Genomic DNA, 6,884 nt, shown 5'->3' with positions numbered 1-6,884 from the left:
GCATATTGGTGTTGGTCTGGAAGGAAGGGATGGGGCACATTGGTTTGGGTCTGGGCAGATGGGGGCATACTAGGATGGGTGGTTTTAGCGGGGGTTGGCTGGGGCTATCTGCATATGATTCAGGATCAGCACATGGGCATCTGATGCAAGGGGAAGGGGCATCTTGCTATGTGGAGGGAGGATGGGGCATTATGGTATTGGTCTAGGGGGAGGGATGGGGCATCTTGGTGTGGTTCTGAGAGGGAGGGATGGGGCATATTGGTGTGGGTCTGAGAGGAAGGGATGGTGCACATGGGTGTGGGTCTGGAGGGAGGGATGGGGACACTGCTGTGGGTATGAAGGGAGGCATAGGACACATTGGGTGCATCTGGAGGGAGGGATGGGGCACATTGGTGTGGGATTGGGGCTCATTGGTTGGAGGACGGATAGGGGCATCTTTCTGTGAGGAGGGAGCATGGGCCATCATGGTATGAGTCTTGAGTAAGGGATTGTGCATCTTGGAGTCTGGATCGGAGGGGGCATTGTTGATCTGGAATGGAGGCACAGGGCATATGATGGGGGCATGTCAGGGAATGGTGGAGCATGTGGGTCAGGGCTGGAGCACTCTGGTAGGAAGGAAGGGGGTATCTGGGTGTTAATGGAGGGATGGGGTATGTTTGTCTTGAGAGAAGGATGTTGGTTTTTTGGAGTGGTGGGAGCATGTGTGTGTCGAAGGGATGGGGTAATCGGGTGTGGGTATACAGAGAGGGCGAATGGCGCCATCTGAGTGTGAGTCTGGAGGTAGAGGTGAAGCATATGGGTGTGGCTCTGAGGGGTGGAGCATCTTGGTGTAGGTATGGAGGGTCGGATGTTGCTGTCTTTGTGGGGGTTTTGATGGCGGGATGGTGGCATGTGGGTCAGGAGGGAGGTGGCATTTGAATCTGGAACGTGCGTTTGGAAGGAGAAATGGGGCATTTGAGTCTGAATGGTATCTGCTTGTGGGTGGGGGCATGAAGGATCATTAACAGTGGAGCAGCGGGAGGGAGTGCCGTGGGCCCGACCTCGGTTGCATCCCAGACGTGCACACCCACAGCCCGGGGCACCTCTCGCAGAGCGGTCCGGTGCGTGTGGTCCACCAGGCGCCAGGGAGCAGGGGATTCCCTTCCACCGGAGAGGGGTCTGCGACCCAGCAGATGGCTGGGGATGCCTGGCAGGGTTGGGTTAACCTGCTGGGGATGTCCCCAACCACGCACCGGAAAGGAAGCCCTGCGCAGCCCCCTCTCCTAACTGAGCCCGCCTCTGCGCTGGCCGGGGGCGTGCGCTACTCTCTCTGATCTGCCAGCAGGTGGGCACACCCCAGTCAGCAGGGAGACCCCGAGTGGGGGCAGTCTGTAGCCGAGGGGAACCTGACTGCTCTCGAGGGGCGCCTCCAAAGGCAGGCAGGGGCCCGGCACGCCAGGCATGAGCCATGGTGCAGCTGGCTTACTCGATGGTGGGCGCCAAGGTTTCAGCTGCCCACATCTATGGGCGAGCGATGGCCAGGCCCGCTGGCACAGTGGGTGACCTTCCCTCTTGCCCAGGTACCTGGAGCTGAGCCCTATGCGGCCGGGCTGGGGTTTGAAAACTCTAGCGGTCCCACCCAACCCCCTGTCTGTGCTGTATCTGGCCCGCTTCGCTGTCCGTCTCCCAGCCCCCTCCAAAAGGGAAGCAGAAGGGGTCAGGGACAGAGGAGTGGATCGTGCCAGGTGGGCAGGTGGCGGAATGGCCTACCCCCACCCCCCCGGGAAGCGCTGTGCTGCTGCAGGTGGCGGTCACTCTTCCCAGGCTGAGCACCTGGATTTTTCTTTTTTTAAACCACAATGGTTACGGCCGAGCTAGACAGGGCGCTGGTCTGTCCCGCCACAGACAGCGCTGCCTCCCCCGACGTCTCCTGCACCGGCAAGGTCAGGCCAATGTCTGGAACAAAAAAAAAAGTTGCCTGTGACTCTTGGCGGTGGATCACTCGACTGGTGCATTGATGAAGAACGCAGCTAGCTGCGAGAATTAGTGTGAATTGCAGGACACATTGATCAACACTTTCGAACGCACCATGTGGCCCTGGGTTTTTCCCAGGGCTATGCCTATCTGAGGGTCGCTTGTACATCAATCGCCCCAGGGTTACCTCCCAGGGGCGTGGCTGGGGCTGTCACAGGGACCCCATTCCATTCATCCCCCTAAGGTCAGACCCCGATCAGCACCGTCGCTGGATTCTTGCATCTGGCATGCAAGCTCATTGCCGATGCGTCCTGGCCTCCTCAGTTTCCCCGCCTCATGCTGGTTTCGGAAGGGCCGGATGGCCGGCGCGCCCGAGATGCGGTGGTGGCAGAAGCGGCAGGCTTTAAAAAAGCCTGGCGCACCTTCACCCTACCCCGGGGCATCTGGCCGTGCTGTGTGTGGCTGTCTTTGGTGTCCCACGGCTGCCGGCGCAGGATGACCATGGAGTGCGGACCTTGTGACCATGTGGGCTTCTGTCGCAGATTGGGACAGAGCACACTCGCCTGCGCAAGCGGCATAGGGGTGGGGCAACCCCCCGTACGGGCCCGAGGCCAGCTGCCCTGAGCTTTGTGCTCCCTGACCACGGCCTCAGATCAGACGTGGTGACCTGCTGAATATAAGCATATTACTAAGCAGAGGAAAAGAAACTAACCAGGATTCCCTCAGTAACGGCCAGTGAAAAGGGAAGAGCCCAGCGCTGAATCCCCATTCAGCAGCAGGCGTGGGAAATGTGGCGTAGAGAAGACCGACTCCTGGCATCGCTCAGGGGGCTCAAGTCCTTCTGATTGAGTCCCACCACTCAGATGGTGTTAGGCCGATAGCGGCCTCTTGCACACCGGGATCAGGTCTTCTTGGAGTCAGGTTGCTTGTGAATGCAGCCCAAAGCGTGTGGTAAACTGTCTAAGGCTAAATACAGGCACGAGACTGATGGCCAACAAGTACCGTAAGGGAAAGTTGAATAGAAGTTAGAAGAGAGTTGAAGAGGGCGTGAAACAGTTGAGAGGTAAGATGGTGGGGTCTGTGCAGTCCGCCCACAGGATTCAACACGGCAGGCAGGTTGGTTACCTGGAACGGGGGGAGGCCCTTGCGGGTCTGCGGCCCGGGCACATCCAGCCCCAGCAGGGCGCATTTCCTCTGTAGCGGTGCACCACGACCGGCTGGGAAGGCCCCATGGGGCAGGTGGCTCTCTGCTCCAGCAGAGAGTGTTACAGCCCCCTGGCGGCAGTTTTGCTGTGTCCACGGGGCTGAGGGAGATAGACCGTCACTGCACCCTTATCCGGCAACCGTCCTGGCCCCTCTTGAGGGTCGCTAGAGTGGCGAAGGAAGACAGGGTTCCCAATGCGACTGTGGTGGACTGCCCTCAATACGCCCCGACCACATCTTGCTGCTGGGCTGGGAGGCCCACAAAGGGCACCAGGGGTCTGAGGTGATGTTGGTTAACCACCCAACCTGTCTGGAAACACTGAACAAGGAGTATGTATAACACATGCCTGAGTTAGAGGGCCAAATTAAACCCTGTGATGTAATGATGTTGAGGGCTGGTGCTCGCCGATTGCAGTGGCGTCCTGTCGCAGTGGGCCCTCCAATGACCCGTCTCGCCGGCTCTGTCAGAGAGATGATGCATGAGCGTGTGTGATAGTACCGGAAAGATGGTGAACTCGGCGAGTAGGAGGGCTGCTGCGGTGCGCACAGAAGCCCGGGGCGAGGGCCCGGGTGGAGCCGCTGCAGGTGCAGATCTTGGTTGTAGTAGCAAATATTCAAACAAGAACTTTGAAGGATGAAGTGGAGAAAGGTTTCATGTGAACAGAAGTTGAACATGGGTCAGTCGGTCCTAAGAGATAGGTTGAGCGCCGTTCGGAAGGGATGGGTTATGGCCTCCGTTGCCCTCAGCCGATTGAAAGGGAGTTGGGTTCAGAACCCAGAGTGGCAGAGACGGGCACCCTTGCGGCGTCTAGTGCGGTAACGCAAATGATCCCAGAGAAGCTGGCGGTAGCCGCAGGGGGGAGTTCGAAGGGCAGAGCACCCTGGAATGGGTTTGCCCCGAGAAAGGGGCCTGAGCCTTGGAAAGTGTTGCAGTTCTGGCGGCATCCGGTGAGCTCTTGCTGGTCCTTGAAAATCTGGGTGAGATGTTGTAAATCTTGCGCCAAGCCGTACCCATATCCGCAGCAGGTCTCCAAGTCGGACAGCCTCTGGCATGTTAGAACAATGTAGGTACGGGAAGTCGGCAAGTTGGATCCGTAACTTCGGGATAAGGATTGCCTCTAAGGGCTGGGTCGGTCAGGCTGGGGCACGAAGCAGGGCTGGGTGTGCACCATGGCTGGATGAGGCGTCTTCCCCCCCCCCTCACCCCTCAGGGGGGCAGCTCTGCTTCTGGATGCGAGCCGGGCCCTTCCTGTAGATCACCCCAGCTGCAGTGTTCGCCTCTCTCGTTCCCCCTCCTGGGGTTCAGGGCCGGCATTCGTCCTCGGCCGACACCTAGAAGCTGACTTGGAACTGGTGCGGACCAGGGGAATCTGACTGTTTAATTAAAACAAAGCATTGCAAAGGCCCATGGAGGGTGTTGACGCAATGTGATTTCTGCCAAGTGCTCTGAATGTCAAAGTGAAGAAATTCAATGAAGCGTGGGTAAACGGCTGGGGTAACTATGACCTTTAAGGTAGCCAAATGCCTTGTCATCTAATTAGTGATGTGCGTGAATGGATGAATGAGATTCCCACTGTCCCTACGTACTATCTAGCAAAACCACAGCCAAGGGAACAAGCTTGGCAGAATCGTCGGGGAAAGAAGACAAGGTTGAGTTTAACTCAAGTCTGGCACTGGGAAGAGACATGAGAGGTAGGATAAGTGGGCGGCCCTTGGGCCGCTGGTGAAATACCATACTCTTATTGTTTTTCCACTTACCCGGTGAGGCGGTGGCGAGCCCCGCGGGGCTCTCGCTTCTGGCTCCAAGCGCCCGGCACCTGCTGGGCACGACCCGCTCGGGGACAGTGGCAGGTGGGGAGTTTGACTTGGGTGGTACACCTGTCAAAGGATAACGCAGGTGTCCTAAGGCGAACTCGGCAAGGACAGAAACCTCCTGCAGAGCAGAAGGGCAAAAGCTAGCTTGATCTCGATTTTTCAGTGTGAAGACAGACCGTGAAAGCGGGGCTTCACAATCCTTCTGACTTTGGGTTTCAAGCAGGAGGTGTCAGAAAAGTTACCACAGGGATAACCGGCTTGTGGCTGCCAAGCCTTCATAGCAATGTCGCTTTTTGATCCTTCGATCTCGACGCTTCCTATCATTGTGAAACAGAATTCACCAAGCATCAGATTGTTCACCCACTAATAGGGAACGTGAGGTGGATTTAGACCGTTGCGAGACAGGTTAGTTTTACCCTACTGATGATGTGTTGTTGCAATAGTAATGCTGCTCAGTACGAGAGGAACCACAGGTTCAGACATTTGGTGTGCATGCTTGGCTGAGGAGTCAATGGGGTGGAGCTACCATCTGTGGGATTATGACTGAACGCCTCTGAGTCAGAAATCCCCCCTCCACCTCCCAGACCATGATACTGCAGCGCTGTCGAGCATTGGTTGGCTTAGGATAGCCGGCCTCGGGGCCGGTGTGTAGAGCCGCTCGCCTCAGGCTTTGAGTGTGGACAGAAGGGGCCACCTCTCTCACCCGTAGTGCACCGCATGTTCGTGGGGAATCTGGTGCTAAATCATTCGTAGACAACCTGATTCTGGTTCACGGTTTCGTAAGTAGCAGAGCAGCTACCTTGCTGCGATCTATTGTAAGTCATCCTCTGAGCCAAGCTTTTGTCGCAAGGCGGCACCGTCGCTAAGGTTCTCCATCCTTCCTCCTGGGGCCCGCAGGACGCACAGTGCGCACGTGAAGGGGTGTGCGGGCTGGGCGGGGAGCACGCTTCTCACCTTTCCTGATCAGCCTGGCGGACCAGATGGCGTTGGGCCCGAGGCCTTCGAGGTGGTGCCTTAAGCCCCCGGACAGTGCAGGGGAAGAGAGGGTGCAAGCCACCCCAGGGAGCAGGGTGCTACCATAAACCTGTGCCCCTGGACGGTGGGGGCAGGCACAGCCGTCGGGCCATCTGGCCCGGGGAGTAGGCCCAGATGGCCTGAGTTGTGGTTGCCGTGGCTGACTCCTGCATTTGTCTCCGGTTGGCATGGAAGTGCCACCCTGCGGGCCCCAGGGCAGCCGTGGCGCAATTACCGGCTTCAGTTCAATGGCGTTTGTGGGTTGCTCCCGGTCCTCGGGAAAATATCAACCACATGTGGTCAGGTCCAAGACGAGGTGCGTGTGTCAAGGGGCGCACTGAGCGGGTCCCTTTCCTCCACGTGGGGGTAAATGCGCTTGCAGTGGCCGGCCGAGTTCCACAGTGTTTGTGGGTTAGGCCTGGAGGGAAAGGCTCTAATATGGTGGGAGAAGCTCTTTCGGGGGCCTGGCCAGTGCTCCAGGGCGAAAGCCCCCAAACCCAGTGGTAGTCGCTGGGAGCCCTGGTGGGGTTCCCATCGCTCCCCACAGGGAAAAGCTCTAAAGGGGGCCTGCTAAAGCTCCAGGGTGGCTGGCGGGAGGGGGGGGGCCCTGGCCTTGGGCGCCTGTCTCACGTCTGGGTTGACTGTCCCCAAGCCCGGTGGTGGTCTTGGGGAGCCCTGCCCCTCCCCAGAGGGTAAAGCTCTAATGTGGCGGGAGAAGCTCTAAGGCAGCCTGGGCCAGAGCTCCAGGGTGGCGGGGCAGCTGCCCCCACTGGCCTTGGGTGCCAGCCTTGTGGGTCGAGTCCCAAGCCTTGCAGCAGTCGCGGGGAGCCCAGTATGGAGAAGCTCTAAAGGGGCCCTGCTAAAGCTCCAGGCTGGCTGGGGGGGTGCTAGTCCCCCTA

The 6,884-nt window shown here is 58.5% G+C and overlaps 1 non-coding gene across 1 annotated transcript; it reads left to right on the top strand.

The window, feature by feature from the left end:
* The first annotated feature begins 1,961 nt into the window (after positions 1-1,961).
* On the top strand, positions 1,962-2,113 carry LOC138491005 (5.8S ribosomal RNA). The gene has a single exon (XR_011275884.1). It is a non-coding gene; the product is annotated as a 5.8S ribosomal RNA (ribosomal RNA).
* The last annotated feature ends 4,771 nt before the right edge of the window (positions 2,114-6,884 follow it).

The sequence above is a fragment of the Ambystoma mexicanum genome, chromosome 9 (genome assembly GCF_040938575.1).
Source record: "Ambystoma mexicanum isolate Mex_15411 chromosome 9, UKY_AmexF1_1, whole genome shotgun sequence".
NCBI classification, from domain to species: domain Eukaryota; kingdom Metazoa; phylum Chordata; class Amphibia; order Caudata; family Ambystomatidae; genus Ambystoma; species Ambystoma mexicanum.
The sequence above is the reverse complement of the archived record's forward strand: the minus strand, read 5'-3'. Positions and strand labels throughout refer to the sequence as shown.